The sequence below is a fragment of the Salvia splendens genome, chromosome 16 (assembly GCF_004379255.2).
Source record: "Salvia splendens isolate huo1 chromosome 16, SspV2, whole genome shotgun sequence".
In the NCBI taxonomy this organism is placed as follows: Eukaryota; Viridiplantae; Streptophyta; class Magnoliopsida; order Lamiales; family Lamiaceae; genus Salvia; species Salvia splendens.
This window is the reverse complement of record NC_056047.1, coordinates 19,781,802-19,798,988: the sequence shown is the minus strand read 5'-3', so window position 1 is coordinate 19,798,988 and position 17,187 is coordinate 19,781,802. Positions and strand designations below refer to the sequence as shown.

Genomic DNA, 17,187 nt, shown 5'->3' with positions numbered 1-17,187 from the left:
ATACATACATTGCAGACTACAAATTCTAATACAAAATACACAATTTATATACTATACAACAAATATACACATAAAATACAAAATATATATACATATGTGGCACATACTACAAACATTAAACAGGGTGTAAATAAAATAAACAAACACTATATAAATAAACACACACACACACTGCACGTTGAACACAAATTATACACACCACACAAATACACACACTTTACACACATACATATTAAACAAACACTACACACAAAATATACACATAAAATACAAATATTATAAACACACTACATTATACATACGCGGCATTACACTTTAAACATTAAACACAATACTACGAATAAAAATACATAAAAAATACACATACACTACATACATACATACACACATTCCACACACAATTGATAATGACACAAAATACAATATTTATACACTATACAACAAATGCACACATAAAATACACAAATTTTAAATTCATGGCACATACTACATACATTAAACACGGTATAAATAAAATAAGCAAACACAATATAAATAAAACACACGAACATACACACTACACAAAATCAACATGCTACACACTAAACAAAAAATAATACACTTCATACACATTGCGCACTATATACATACTATACATCATACCACCCGGTGCATATTGCACACAAAGTATACACAAATTTTAAATTCATGGCACATACTACATACATTAAACACGGTATAAATAAAATAAACCAACACAATATAAATAAAACACACACAAACATACACACTACACAAAATCAACATGCTACGCACTAAACAAAAAATAATACACTTCATACACATTGCACACTATATACATACTATACATCATACCACACGGTGCATATTGCAAACAAAGTATATGCTCCACGCACGATATACATACAATGCACATGTTGCTCACTACACCAAAAAACACACAGTATGCAACACACATTCTATAAACACCATACACACACCAGACATTATAGCACACAGTAACATACATACACACTACATATATTGTCTCCCACCATACAAAAAATACACACAGTAACATACATACACACTACATATATTGTCTCCCACCATACAAAAAATACACACAGTAACATACATACACACTACATATATTGTCTCCCACCATACAAAAAATACACACTCGTACACGATACAAAAAATAAACATTCTAAACACATTACACAAAAAATAACACCCTTTACGCATATAGTATAGACAAAATATCCATACAGTACACTATACACACAAAATACATGCCCTGCACACACTGCACACAAAGTATATCAACACACACTATACACTACACGTAAAATTCACACATCCACACACAATAAACACACTTCACTACACACACTATACACAAAATACATACACTGCCGGTACCACATACACACTTTACACATGCATCAAAAAAACTACACGCTACACAAAATACATGCAGAAAATACAAACATTATAAACACACAAACACTACAAACACACTTTGAAGCATCTGAGACGACATCGGCCAAGAGCTATAAACGCACAAACACTATAAACACACTTTGAAGCATATGAGACGACATCGGCCAAGCGCTTTGTATTAAGTTTCCCCTTCGGGTAACTTGCCTCGGAGGGAGCATTTAGCTGTCTTGAATCTATACCAAGCTTTTTTCAGCAATGCAAGAACCTATACAAAGCAAATGCCCAGATAGCACCAAGTAAGGAAAAATGAAAATATTGACAACTGTGTATAGAAGGCAAAATCTTCTCAGAGTGCAGATATTGCAATGCTTATTGTACAGTTAATACTATAAACATTTGTTATAGACCCAATTGTGACTAGGCATTACTAATAAGCAGTTAAAAATCACAAGATAAAGTTAGAAATGTGTCGTATCTAGATTTTCTCGATGTGTCAAATTATAAAGTTACAAAACTTGCTAGTTTTTCATTCTAATTGTAACAACAGATCTAAAGGGTATGTGAAATATTTTTCTAGCATAAATGCAATGAACATGTATCTCTCTAAGAGTTATGACACAGAAACTGCAGGGTTTTTTCTTTATGATTCTAAACTACAATTAACATTCCTCAAGTGTACTAGATTTTTTTTTATTCCGCCTCTGGGAGAGACGTATGAGGGTCAAGCGTCTCTAGGAGAGACGCATCTCCATCATGCGTCGTCTTTGTTTTTAATTTTATTATTAATTTTATTAGACGACGCATGACCGTCATGCGTCTTAGGGAGAGACGCTACAATTATAAGCTAGTAACGAGTGCTATTTGGAGAGAGAAATTGTATGAATACTGATGACGACCCTGATGCCGTCGGGAGTGTGCTGATGGAGGCATGCATTACTCCATTCTGACCGTAAGCATAAATTCATGAATAAAGCATGAATAATGATGCTACTAGCCTACTATTACCTTATATATAATATGACCAATTAATTACATTTTCTATTGAGAAATTTATTTGACCAGTTGTAATCTCACAGTAATACTAATATTTTATGTCATGCCTTATCAATCACATGTAAAATTATCTTTAGGGTTCATAATATTAATTATATAAAGTTATGATTAAGATATGTGCATTTTATTCATAATAATGATTATTGTAGTTTTAAATTTATTAATTATATTATTATTGACATCATACTAATATTTTATTTAATTAAAAAGTTAATTAAAACATTTTATTTCAATTACTATGTCAATTAGATAATTTAGTTATTGCGTTAATTAGTTATTTAAATTTAATTGATTAATAAGTTCAAATTCTAATACATCTTTATTTGATATTTTAAACACAAGATAAGTAATTTTAAAGAAACATATCCTGTGTAACATATCCTAAGAAATCATAGGAGTAGTAAATTTCACTGCTCTCACATTAAAAATTTTCTCACTCTTCCACTTTTTCCCAATTCTGCAAAATCTGCCCCCCTTCGACGTGACTAGACTTGTAGACCTTGAGTGTCACAGTATTCATACAATTTCTCTCTCCAGATAGCAATCATTACTCAATGGCTTATAGTTGTAGTGTATGTATTTAGAGACGCATCTCCGTAAGACGCATGACGGTCATGCGTCGTTCAAAAAAAATTGAAAAAAATGAGAGACACATGTCCCTCGTGCGTCTCTATGAAAGACGCATCTCCGTCATGCGTTTCATTAAAAGGAGACGCATGAGGGTCATGTGTCTCTCTCAGAGGCGGAATAAAAAAAAGTCCAGTACACTTGAGGAATGTTAATTGTAGTCTAGAATCAAAAAAGAAAAAACCTGAAACTGCACGATGCTTTGATTTTAGAAACCAATACCTTGAGTCCAACAGACTTTGCCATATCTTGAATTGTTGTGTTGCTGGCCACCTCATCCAGGTATGATACTTTCAGCTTCACAAAGTTGCAAAGCTGCAGCGGAAAAAATCACACTTAATTGAAAAAATCACACTTAAAGAATTAAGGGCCAGATCACACGACCACACCAACCAAGTACAAGAACATAAAAATTTTAAGGTGTGCTAACATTACCAACAGTTGTAAGATTTAAAGACATATATCAACTTATCTTAATTGGAAAGTGCACTCACAATCGGTAAAGCTTAGGTTTTAGGCGGGAGAGAGCAGCCATGTATGAGGAAATATTGTATGAGCCCGATAACTTTAAGGTCTTGACGGCCTGACAGAACGCCTCCATTGCCCCACTACTCCTGAATTAATAAACAGGTCACAGGGAAGAAAACAAACAATAAAGAAACAAAAGGGGAAAGGAAAACGAGAAAGTAATCAGGAATGAAGAAAGAATTCAGAAGTGTGAGATTTTAGTTAACCAGTGGGATCAAGTTATATGTGCTATTAATAGAACTTGTAATATGCTAACTCATAACAAGGAAGAAAATCCTCAAGAGTAAAAACATGGGAAAACCAAAAGGATCAAGATAATGTGTAAACAGGGGCCAAAAAGTTATAAGACGTCTACATCCAAGCACCTCTATGGGAGTTTCTCTTCGCACAGTTGTAACACCAGACCCAATGTTAATATAATCCATAAAGGGCACAATGAGAGAGAGTAGTACAGTTAAACGTGACAATTTACTTGCTGAGGTTTATCTAGAAGAACGTGGTAAACTCGACGAGGCAGATTTTAATGACAGCAAAGCACCACTGAGTGACTGCATTGTGGGTTTGAGTAGATTAGCTCTTAATAATACAGTCAAAACAAGGTAAAAATGAAAAAGTATCAAGTGAACTACATCAAAGTAGACAAAGACCCTATTACTTGCCTTAGGAAGGGTAGGTGTGTTGTGATGGCTTCATGTAATTAGGAGTGAACTCTCATCTAGAGAACTTGGTGGTCTCTGTTGTAGTGGGATCGAAGAGGGAATTGCTAATCCAGACAATATGCTGCCGGGTCCGATCAGAGAAAATGGTGGGCCTGCAGTCTGAAACCAAAAGGATGAAATTGCAGTGATCATGAGTTCACACAAACCACTTGGAGTAGAAGTATTATCCACAACCACATAGACAAGGTGAAACTAGAAACCACATATAGGCATGTGGGAAGATGATTTGGATGAAGACATCGAGATAACACTTTTTGTCATGTTTTCTAAGAATCAATCATCTGTTTCTCATATGCAGGTTAAACTACTTAACAGGAAGATAACATTACATGTTTAATACCTCTATATGTGGAGATGAAGATTGAATATGACTGTGTCGGTGATCAGTATTGGCACTATGGCTAACATCAGTTCAGTATAAGCCGCTGAAATACTGTTAAGTGCCCTCCCTATAAATGTTACAAAGTGCAGGATATGATGGCAGTACAGTGGCCACTAAATGAGACCGTCCACAAACTGTTCCAATGCCTTGCTCCCAAAGGAAAACATCAGAATGTCATAAAGCCAAGGTCAGACTGAAATTCACAATAATAACATTAACCAATTACCTAGGAAGGAACAAACTTTTGAATTTGCAAGCTTCCTCAAAGCATTGAAAACCGCTCGTAAAGCAATACCCAGCATAAGGTTAGTCACAAGTTGATGCTTAATGACTGATCCTGAAGCACAAGCATTCACAAAGGATAAACATTATAGGCAAGTTGAAAATTTTAGAACGGGGTAACATTACAAGTAACATAGTTAGGTTGAAGAGTATTTTACAACATTATAGACAACTAGGAACTATCACGGAAAACACCCTAGTTTCCCAAGAATAACACAAGAATATGCTGAATTATCTCAGTAGCCTCAAACGCAGCAATCTGACTCAAACAGAAAGTCTTTCCTGCATACAACAAAGAAAAGGGTTAAAGGTTTAGTGCAACACGTAGAAGAATTCCAAGGAGAGAAAAATAATAAACTGTTGTATGTATTCCACTTCCTACAACTAAACAAAAAATTATATCTAAATGTATGTACAAATAAGAGAATAACTAACCACACGTCCTGGTATCGTGCAGATATCGTGTTCCTCATAATTAGACAAAGCAAGTCCAACCCAAATTTTATTAGGTACCGACAAGTGTAGAGCATCAGAAAGATTTTGCAGTAGTTCTTCATTGATGGCTTTAGTATGAAATGACACACTTAATATCGAACTAAAGTTAGGTTTAATAAATAAATATTTGAATATTGAAGCAATTATTGGTTGCAGCTTTATACCCTTCAACTCGCTGGAATAAATAGTGAGGTGCTCAAACCTGAACTGGATCAATAATTCTTAATGAGATGACCCACAAACTGCTCCAATGCCTTGCTCCCAAAGGAAAACATCAGAATGTCATAAAGCCAAGGTCATACTGAAATCCACAATAATAACATTAACCAATTACCTAGGAAGGAACAAACTTTTGAATTTGCAAGCTTCCTCAAAGCATCGAAAACAGCTCGTAAAGCAATACCCAGCATAAGGTTAGTCACAAGTTGATGCTTAATGACTGATCCTGAAGCAGCATTCACAAAGGATAAACATTATAGGCAACCTGAAAATTTTAGAACGGGGTACCATTACAACTAACATAGTTAGGTTGAAGAGTATTTTACAACACTATTAATCTGTTCTTATGTTCTCTAAGTAAACCAGAATTTGTTGTATCAATCATAATCATCAAACGGACAATTAAAGATAACAAACTCAAACACAGTAGACTATGTATAAAACTAATTAACTGGTATATAAAAGATGTTAAGTCAAATTAAATTTTTGAGGAACTTGACCAGAAAGATAAATGTAACAGAAAAAATCATGGCATCAAATATACGGAAATCGGAGTAGTCAAGATTACATAAATTGTAATTAAATTATTTACTATAGTAGTGGGAACAAGCTGCAGTTTACATTCCGGCATTGCAAAAATATTAAAATCATGAGAAAGATCAGTCAACCTGCAACAGAAGTGGCAACACTTACCTCTAGAAAGTATCTTTACTCGACACTATTTGAGTGCTCAACCAGCTTCCAAGGCCCACGATTTATTTTTTAGAAGCAAGTTCAGCAAACCTAATGCCGAAGTAAAAAGGAAATGTGTCTAGTAAGTACTTGGGAAAGAGCCTATAAAAACAATTAACAGATATATTAAGATGCCAAGATTTGACAATCAATGGGGTTTATATATCAAAGAATAACTAATATAAGACATATTTGTACACGGCATATAAGACAAAGAAAATAGGATACTATGTATGTATTAATTATAAAGCTGCAAGGTAGCAAACAGTGGATTAGAAAAAAGTAGAAAAACGTCATAACACACAAAAATATAATATATGTTACAGGTTAATTGTAAAGCTGCAAAAGGCAGCAAAGAATGAATTGAATAAATAGAAAATTGTAGGCGCAACAACCAAGAAGCAGAAGATCAAGCAAATCAAGCTCAAAAACCAATAAATAGACTTGTGCCTTTTGTTTTCCACCCTATTCCGCCGTTTCTCTTAAGTTAAGAAGTTAGTCGCCCCCTACCACCCTCGACCTTTATATCGACCAAGTACATTCTAGTCTATTTATGCATTAGGAACTATAACAGAAAAACCTTAGTAGTGGAACAATAGATAACATTTGCAAGAATGAATCTAAATAATTAAAAACTTCAAATTGACTAAGAGTAACACGAGAATATGCTGAATTATCACAGTAGCCTCAAACGCAGTAGGTTTGGCACACAGCTCTCTAAATTGTGTCAAACAGAAATTCTTTCCTGCATACAGCCAAGAAAAGGGTTATAGGTTTAGTGAAACATGCGGAAGAATTCCAAGGAGAAAAAAATAATAAACTTATGCATGTATTTCACTTCCTACAACTAAACAAAATAATATATCTAAATGTATGTACAAAGAAGAGAATAACTAACCACACTTCTTAGTATCATAAAGATATCGTGTTCTTCAGAATTAGACAAAGCAAGACCAACTCCAATTTTATCAGGTACCGATAAGTGTAGAGCATCAGAAAGATTTTGCAGTAGTTCTTCATTGATGGCTTTAGTATGAAATGGCACACTTAATATCGAACTAAAGTTAGGTTTATTAAATAAATGTTTGAATATTGAAGCAAATATTGGTTGCATCTTTATACCCTTCAACTCGCTGTAATAAATAGTGAGGTGGTCAAAACTAAACTGGAGAAGTAATACTCAATGATACGGTCCACAAACTGCTCCAATGCCTTACTCCCAGAGAAAAACATCTCAATGTCATAAATCCAAGGTCAGACTGAATTCACAGATAACCGAGGAAGGGACAAACTTACCAATCTGCAGGCTTACTCAAAGCATCTAAAACAGCTCGTAAAGCAATACTCAGCGTAAGGTGAGTCACACGTTGATGCTTAATGACTGATCCTGAAGCAGAAGCATTCACAAAGGATAAACATTATAGGTAAACTGAAAATTTTAGAACAGGGTAACATTACAACTCATAGTTATGTTGAATAGTATATTAAAACACTATTAATTTGTTCTTATGTTCACTCAGTAAACCAGAATTTGTTTTGTTGTATCAATCATAATCATCAAACGGACAGGTAAAGAAAACAAACTCAAACACAGTAGACTATGTACAAAACTACTTAGCCGGCATATAAGAGATGTTAAGTCAAATTAAATTGTTGAGGAACTTGACCAAATATACAGTAATCGAAGTAGTCTAGATTCCATCTATTGTAGTTAAAGTATTTACTACATAGTGGCAACAAGCTGCAGTTTCCATTCTTGCATTGCAAAAAAATTAAAATCATGAGAAAGATCGGTCACCTTGCTACAGTAGTGGCAACACTAACCTCATAGAAAGTATCTTTACTTGACACTAATTGAGTGCTCAACCAGCTTCCAAGGCCAGCGATTTCTTTTTTTTAGATGCAAGTACAGCAAACCGAATGCCAAAGTAAAAAGGAAATGTGTGTAGTAAGTTTATAAAGCTGCAAAATGCAGCAAAGAATGAATTAAATAAGTAGGAAAAATATAGGCGCAACAACCAAGAAACAGAAGATCACAAAGCAAGCTAAAAAATCAATAAATAGACTTGTGCCTTCAGTTTTCCACCCTTTCCCCCCGCATCTTTTAAGTTAAGAACTCAGTCGCCCCCTACCACCCTTGACCTTCAGATCGACTAAGTACTTTCTAGTCTATTTATGCACTAGGAACTATCACGGAAAACACCTTAGTTCCACGAGAGATAACATTTGCAAAAACGAATCTAAATGCTTAGAGAGGCCTTCAAATCGACTAAGAGTAACATGAGAATATGGTGAATTATCTCAGTAGCCTCAAACGCAACAGGATTGGTACACAGCAGCTCTGTAATCTGACTCAAACAGAAAGTCTTTCCTGAATACAGCAAGATTGGTACACAACAGCTCTGTAATTAGATAAATAAGCACATTCACAAGACATTAGATAATCCTTTACTTCAAGTCACGTCAAATCACACGAATCATTTAGAGAAAATAGGCTGACCCCGAATTCACTCGCGAGTAAGACTTTAGAACAAGAATTGTACACGAACTAATTCCCTAAGAGCTAGGCATCCAATGCTTCAATGTAAGTTCGATTTATGTCTTGGGAGTCTCAAACCATCGTCGCTAATTCGTAAAGAGAAGTTCTTCCGGCTATTCTTTATTTTAAGCACATAAGATCTTTCTCCCAAAATCAAGCAAAATTCGTCGCTCACAAGTCAATATGATAAATAAATGTAAAGGTCTTATTCATTTGGATGTAACGGGGCTTTTGGTAAAGGTGTGATCATATTTGGATTAGTAGCTTATCACCATTCTTAAAATACTAGCACATCCCTCACAACATCCTTCACATCTCACTGAATGCGTAAAAAATTCTGACAGCTCAACACCCCAAACTTGAGATTTTTCTACCATCTAAACCAAGTCATCTTATTCTTTAAGCATATTTCTGTTTTTTGCTCGATATTTTTTTTCTAGCCTTGGCTTTTTTTACTCATGAAAGGCTGCCTTTTTATTTTATTTTTTTACAAGCCTTGGCTTTTTTTACACATGAAAGGCTGCCTTTTTTATTTTTTTTCTAGCCTTGGCTTTTTTTTACACATGAAGGCTGCCTTTTTTATTTTTTCTAGCCTTGGCTTTTTTTTTACACATTAAAGGCTGGCTTTTTATTTTTTATTTTTTTCTAGCGTTGCCTTTTTTTCACACAGCTTTTTCACTTTGTATCTCAGTATAAATGAATACCACTTAATAAATGTTCCAGGACTTCCAGCTTTTTCTTGCCACCATAAATACCCTTCCAAGAATGTGCTAGCACTTTAATTTTAGTGACTAGGGTAGAAAATATAGGCCAACAAATGGATATAATAAGTAGGCTAATATAGTGACTTCAAAATTTTCAACAAAGAAATAAGGCTTTTGGGGCTCAAACTGGCTCTCTAGGGGTTTATGTAGGGTTAGGCATGTGATAATTTGGATATGAGGCTTTTAGTCCTATTGCCTAAATCATTTTATTCACCAATATCAACAAGATTGCAACTGATAAAGCTCTCATTCAGTCGATCGGCCCTATGGCTTTTTCAATTAATTTTTCAAAACCGGAATAGTTCTCTCTCCTTAGCTCAAGAAATCGGGCACCAAAGAACACTATTGTCACTTTATCTGAAGCACGGGAAACCTAGTTCTCCAGAAGTTAGTAAGCAACAACAAGTTTACAGACCAACCCTTGAGAGAAATGAAGTCCACACTAGTAACCCATAAAAAAGTGGTGAAAGTAGTGACAATCAATAGAGAGAAAATCTTGCATGCACACACAAATAGCAAGTGGTGAAACTCTGTTCGTGGAAGCATTTTGTCCTCACTACAAAGTAGCATAGTACTAGGGCAATTTTTGGATAGTTCTGAAGGTAATATTCGTTGTTTATCGATTGTTGATGTGTATGAAATCATTAAAAACTAAGGAGATGCACATATTAGAGAGCCATGACAGACAACCTCTCGGAAATTACTTTTAATCATAACATGTCAATTACCAAAAAAAACATTTAAATTCTCTATACAATCAACATATCAGGCATGAATGAGAATAAATAGCAGTTAGGCACTCATGTATAAGTAGGAAACATCACAAGTTGAGTATATACGGGTTTGAATGAGACCCGAAAAAGATGAGAAGTAGTGTTACCAGAATCCTCAAAGACCAGGATTTGACGACTACAATAAAAGCTCGGATTTCCTGCCTTGCTGGAAACCTGGTACCTTCTCACATACCAAAATGCTGAAAACAAACCTCTACCAGTGTATCTTTATCAGAATAAAAAACATAATACTCAGTCAATTTAGATCATCTTCGATACTTTCCAAACATTCAGTTTTGATTGACCGATAAAATTGTTTTCTTTAAATATATACTGCAATCTTTCCTGTCATCTTTACAAGATTCATCTTACCTTCCTACCTTCCTTTTGTGGCTTTAAAATTCCTTTTTATGAAGCTTATTCCCTACAAAACAGTGTGAATCATTTGCATATCATGTAAGACCCCGAGCAAATTAAGTGTTATTTAAACTTGTTTTTTATTAACATGACTTTTAAATCTTAAGCGAAAGGAAGGAAACGTTTTATATCATCGAAAAAAGAGAATTTCTTTCATTTCTCTTATCATCACTACAAAAGGTAAGTATTGCATCACAAGAAAAGTTACATGAGATGATCTCTTACAAAAAAAATGTACCTACTCTTTTTTTCTCATCAGGGCCGAGAGTCCAATATAGGAAGCTAGTTGCTCCTGCAGTCCACCCCTTCCCAAGCTCCTGCAAGAAAAAACAAACTTCATTAAAATCTTATCAAGAAGACGACAGATGTGATTATGATAAAAAATATATGTACTAAGGTAAAGATCATTTCTATTAAGACCCAACAAACAGATGCACTTAACATTTTATGGAAAAAGATGAATGATATCCATAGGTTAAGCCAGAGTGGTTTTACATGGACTAAATGATCTTCCGATGCAGCACGAATGATTCGGCACTCAAACTGACTTATAAATAACCTACAAAGAAAATTGTCAATCTTAGATAGCCTTAAAAATACATTAAGTAAAGAATGCACTCATGCACATAATGAATAACTGTGGTGAGTGAAGCAAGTTCATTAAAGAAAAAAAGAGTGCAACTATAAGAAACAGCAGTGTGACCATCTGCTAGAATGTTTCATTGTCTAAATTGCAAAATAAGAAAGATAGGACATGAAGAAATAATCAATGCCCGATTTCGGCATGGAAGGAAGCCAAATATTCAAATTACCTCAGCAGTTATACATCATCTTCATTCAAAACTCCTGGAACTAAAGATTCAGAATGACTCAACTGTGAACCTACATGCAACAGAGTATTAGAATATAGATATGTTTGATTAACCAAGGGAAGAGTTAGAAGCAGGCATACATAAGTTCTTGCTAACTTTAGACACTTTGTCAGCTTCTGAAGTAGAGAAAAGAATACATAAGTTCACATAAGCAAAGACATTTTCTTAGAAACTCAGATATCATGCTTTGACTCTTTTCGACCTTTGATCATGAAAAGCAAAGAAACCTTACCATGAAATCTATAACACTCTATAATATTTAAAATTAATTGTATTGATGGAAAGCTTACAAAGTTTATCATGATGAATGACCGAAAATTTGAAGCATCTGAGACGACATCTGCCAAGCGCTTTGTATTACGTTCCAGTTGACCCTTCGGGTAACTTGCCTCGGAGGGAGCTTTTAACTGTCTTGAATCTATACCAAACATTTTTCAGCAATTGAAGAACCTATACAAAACATATGCCCATGATAGAAGTAAGGCAAAATGAGAAATTGACAACTGCATAGGTATAGAAGGCAAAATCATCTCAAAGTGGAGAAATTGCAATGCTTATTGTACGGTATACCTATAAACATTTGTTATAGACCCAATTGCGACTGGGCAATACTACAAACTAGGATTATAATAGGCAGTTAAAAATCACAAGAAAAAGTTTGAAATGTGTCGTATTTGGGTTTTCTCGATGTGTAAAATTTCTGCAGCACATTTGAGATTATTTCAGTTTATTTTCAGAGAACAAAACTTCTGGTTTTTCAATGTAATTGTAACAATAGATCTAAAGGGTCTGGGAAATCTTTGTCTATCATAAAAGCAACTAAATATGTATCTCTCTGAGAGTTATGACAGAAACTGCATTACACTTTGATTTTAGAAATCAATACCTCGAGTCCAACAGACTTTGCCACATCCCTAGTTGTTGTGTTGCTGGCCACCTCATCCAGGTAGGATACACTTTCAGCTTCACAAAGGTGCAAAAGCTGCAGCGGAAAAAATCACATTTACTTTAAAGACATAAGGGCTTGTTCACACAACCACACCGACCACAAGCATAAGCACATAAAAATTTTCAGGTGTGCTAACTTTACCAGCAGTTGTAGTATTTACAGACATATATCCACTTATCTTAATTGGAAAGTGCACTCACAATAGATAAAGCTTTAGATTTTAGGAGGGAGATAGCAGCCATGTATGAGGAAATATTGTCTCAGCCCGATAACTTTAAGTTCATGATGGCCTGAACTAGAACAAGAACGCCTCCATTGCCACACAACTACTGAATTAAGAAACAAGGAAGAAAACAAATACGTAATCAGGAATAAAGAAAGAATTCAGAAGTGTGAGATTTTAGTTAGCCAGTAGGATAAAGTTATAAGCGCTATTAATAGAACTTGTAATATGCATATGCTAATTCACAGTACTAATCTAGCTTAAAATAATTGACTCCCCAACATTGTATAATCATTTGGTTCGCACTGATACTAGTAACAATTAGTCCATCCGTCCCCCAATAGTATAGCACAATTACTACGTATGGTGTCCCCTAAAAATTAGCAATTTCCATTATGGTTCATGACCCACACTCTAGTTTATATTTCAACCTTCCAAAGACACATTTAACAAAATCCACATTTTCTTAGCACATAGTGGGACCCTTAGTAATACCCTTAGAAAGCAAACACACTCTAGTTTATATTTCAACCTTCCAAAGACACATTTAACAAAATCCACATTTTCTTACCACATAGTGGGACCCTTAGTAATACCCTTAGAAAGCAAACAGACTGTTACATGATGCAGTGGAAAAAATCACTTTAAGAGAATAAAAGTTGCTAGTAAAGCAACCAAATCAAAATAAAGATTTTCTTTCAATCCATTTATGTTTGTTGTCTCCTCTCAATCAGTTTCACTATCACACAATTGTTTCATCACCAAAACCGAGAGAGAAATAGAGAGTTATTGGGTCTAGCTTTCACAATGGCTGAGCCCAAATTTTAAGATAAATGCTCAAAGGGATAACACCAATGTACAAATAAGCAAGCGGTGACCTGCACTTTCAACCCAAGAATGTTTGGACATCACAACAAGTTTAATAGCTTCACAAATCAAGAAGAGAACCCAATCTCATGAACCCAAATCTAACTCCCTAACATATCCAGCCAAACAGGAAGATAAAATTTGTAAATTGGAAAATTAATGGAAACTTACTTAAGCCTAGAAGTCCACGGAAGTCCGACGAAATTGATAGTGACAATGCAGCCGAGATGGCTGGAGAATGACACCGACCGAAGTGAGACCCCGATGGCAGCGACTGCTTGGTGGATTCTCGAGCGCCTCTCACCGCTAGGCGAGAATCGGCAGCATCAAAATCAGACGGCGAGTCTGTCCGCTTCCTCGATTAAATAAACACTGACATACAACAAAGACCGTGAAATTCCAAAAAGGAACACAAAAAATAGCAGGAAAATACAAATAAACAAGGGAAAAGGGCAACAGTGGCGACGGCGAGACATTGCGGCAAAGCTGGGACAATGAGGCGCCTGATTCGGCGCTGATGTTCGGCTGCGGTGATTCCACGGCAGCGGCTTCCAAACAGTAGCACAGAAACTCCGTTCTGACGGCGACGGAGTGGTGGTGATGAGACCTCGCGAACCGAAATCAAAGGCGGTGGTGGAACGAAGGGCGAATCGTGACTTGACTGTGTTGTTTAGCCGGAGTGTAGAGAGGAGAAGGGAGTGAGAGGGCGTTGTGGTCGCCGGTGTAGAGTGAGTCGGAGGAGGCGACGGGAATTAAGGGTTGCTCAAATTGGGGATCTCAATTTGGGGAAATGGTGAATGGAGAATGAGGGAGTGAATACCGATGGTGGAGGGAAGTGATGCTTTTTCTAACGGTAATTGAAATTTGGGAGGAATTCAAATTAGTTGTCGACCAATATTATTAATTAAAAAGGATAATTCTTTGGGCTGGGATTAATTCCATGATGGGCCCAATGAGTTTAATAAATTAGGGCTGATTTTAAATGGGTTATATTTAAATAATTCTTTAAATTGGCTGATTGTTTAATTCTTTGATCTAGATTGATTAATGGATTATAAAGGGTTGAATAATTCATTGGTCTATATTGATTTCATTAATGGTGGGTTGACGGTGGGCTTGTTTTAAATAATTTGGGGTCAATTAGTCAAAAGGGTAATAACAGAGTGGTCAATATTTTACGGACGGAATGAAATGACAAAACTGGACAATATTTCACGGACGGAGGGAGTAGTTTTTAAGATTTTTCTTTTTTAATTTTGATTTTTCAGTTTTAAAATTTACTATAATTATCTAATTTTAAGTAATTCTAATTAGGATTTGGTTCAATTTTAGGAAACAAATTTAAAAATATGTACTCCCTCCATCTCCAGTATATGTTCCATTTTGACCCAATATGGGTTTTGATAAATGTAAAAAAGTTAATGATGTATTAGTCATATTTATATATAATTTTATGATAAAATATGAGTAAAATTAAGTAAATAAAATGTGAAGTCAGAACACCAAAAACATTTGGTCCTGACTACATTGCTTTCATGTTGGATGAAGAACCAACATCGATAAAAGTAGCCTTTGCTAGCCCAGACGGGCTGCATTGGAGAGAAGCTGTTCAAAGCGAAATTGATTCAATTTTGCTAAACCACACTTGGGTATTGGTAGATCTACCTGAAGGTGCGAAACCTCTAGGTTGGAAATGGGTACTTAAAAGGAAATTTAAGGCCGATGGAACAGTGGAGAAGTATAAAGCCCGATTAGTAGTAAAGGGTTTTAAACAAAAGGAAGGGCATGACTTCTTAGATACCTATTCACCCGTAACAAGGATTACATCTATCCGAGTGCTTCTCGCTATTGCTGCATTGCACAATCTTGAGATTCATCAAATGGATGTAAAGACCGCGTTTCTAAATGGTGAACTAGAAGATGAAATATATATGGAACAACCCGAAGGGTTTGTAGTACCTGGACAAGAGAAAAAGGTATGCAAGCTCGTAAAGTTCTTATATGGATTAAAACAAGCGCCATTGCAATGGCACTTGAAGTTTGATAATGTGATGTTATCAAATGGGTTTAGAATCAACGAGCGCGACAAATGTGACTACATCAAGAGCACTAATAACGGCCATGTTATAGTGTGTCTATACGTTGACGATATGTTAATCTTGGGTAGCAACATTCAAGTAATTAACGATACAAATGTCATGTTAAAGAGAAACTTTGACATGAAAGACATGGGTCTAGCCGATGTAATTCTTGGAATGAAGATTCTAAGAACGTCTGATGGAATCATCTTAACACAATCACATTATGTTGAGAAGATATTGAATAAATTCAAGGCCTATGATGGCGCGCCGGTTAAGACTCCAATTGAACTCGACGTTCACTTGAGCAAAACAAAGGCAAGCCCGTTGCACAAGAAGAGTATGCACGGGTCATCGGGTGCATTATGTACTTGACTAATTGCACTCGACCTAACATTGCTTGTGCCGTGAACAAGTTGAGTCGTTACACGAGCAATCCTAGCAAAGAGCATTGGAGAGCTCTTGTGAGGGTTTTGAGATATTTAAAACATACTCAAAATCATGGGCTACACTTCTCGAGATACCCCCCGGTACTTGAAGGGTACTGTGATGCGAACTGGATATCCGATAATAGAGACTCACTTTCAACAAGTGGATACGTCTTTACTATTGGGGGTGGTGCTGTATCGTGGAAATCCACAAAACAGACATGTATAGCCCGATCAACAATGGAATCGGAGTTCATTGCCTTAGATAAGGCTGGTGAGGAAGCCGAGTGGCTTAAGAACTTCCTTGAAGATATTCCATGTTGGTCTAAGCCAGTGCCACCAGTGCTGATCCACTGCGATAGCCAAGCGGCTATTGGAAGGGCAAACAATGGTTTCTATAACGGTAAGTCTCAACATATACGTCGACGACATAACACCGTGAGACATTTGATCACAACAGGGGTGATTACAATTGACTATGTAAAGTCAATAGATAATCTAGCGGATCCGCTAACCAAAGGGTTAAACCGTGATCAAATGAATAAGTTGCTAGAGGGAATGGGGTTGAAATCCACAAACTAAAGAATTATCATAGTGGTAACCCAACCATGATGACTGGAGATCCCAAGAACTTGGTTCAAAGGGACAACTAAGCTATGAGAGTTCATGAGAAACACTCAACTATATCTATTCCCTAGAGAGCAATAGAGTGTTGGAGAACTTGCCTAGTGGTAAAGGCTAAGTCTATGACTTTTAATGGTTCTTAAGGATCTCAAAGAGATGGAGTTCTCAAAGAGACCAAGTATGACAAGGTA

General features: G+C 35.7%; 3 long non-coding RNA genes across 4 annotated transcripts; 1 reads left to right on the top strand and 2 right to left on the bottom strand.

Moving 5' to 3' along the window:
- Positions 1 to 1,388: 1,388 nt before the first annotated feature.
- Positions 1,389 to 3,715, bottom strand: LOC121772437. Its single transcript, XR_006044343.1, has 3 exons — positions 3,600 to 3,715; positions 3,328 to 3,420; positions 1,389 to 1,690 (listed from the first exon to the last, which is right to left on the bottom strand). It is a non-coding gene; the product is annotated as an uncharacterized LOC121772437 (long non-coding RNA).
- Positions 3,716 to 4,194: 479 nt separating this feature from the next.
- LOC121772436 lies at positions 4,195 to 14,633 on the bottom strand. 2 transcript variants are annotated; one of them, XR_006044341.1, is made up of 17 exons: positions 14,324 to 14,633; positions 14,038 to 14,238; positions 12,977 to 13,105; positions 12,714 to 12,809; positions 12,118 to 12,277; positions 11,908 to 11,943; positions 11,768 to 11,837; positions 11,451 to 11,514; positions 11,198 to 11,272; positions 10,646 to 10,962; positions 8,287 to 8,351; positions 6,424 to 7,849; positions 5,846 to 5,956; positions 5,452 to 5,765; positions 5,178 to 5,298; positions 4,693 to 5,071; positions 4,195 to 4,451 (listed from the first exon to the last, which is right to left on the bottom strand). It is a non-coding gene; the product is annotated as an uncharacterized LOC121772436 (long non-coding RNA). The 2 variants fall into 2 exon arrangements; XR_006044342.1 differs by lacking the exons at positions 5,178 to 5,298; positions 14,324 to 14,633 and having other exon boundaries at positions 5,676 to 5,765; positions 14,038 to 14,315.
- LOC121772438 lies at positions 4,502 to 4,990 on the top strand. Its single transcript, XR_006044344.1, has 2 exons — positions 4,502 to 4,538; positions 4,651 to 4,990. It is a non-coding gene; the product is annotated as an uncharacterized LOC121772438 (long non-coding RNA).
- Positions 14,634 to 17,187: the final 2,554 nt, after the last annotated feature.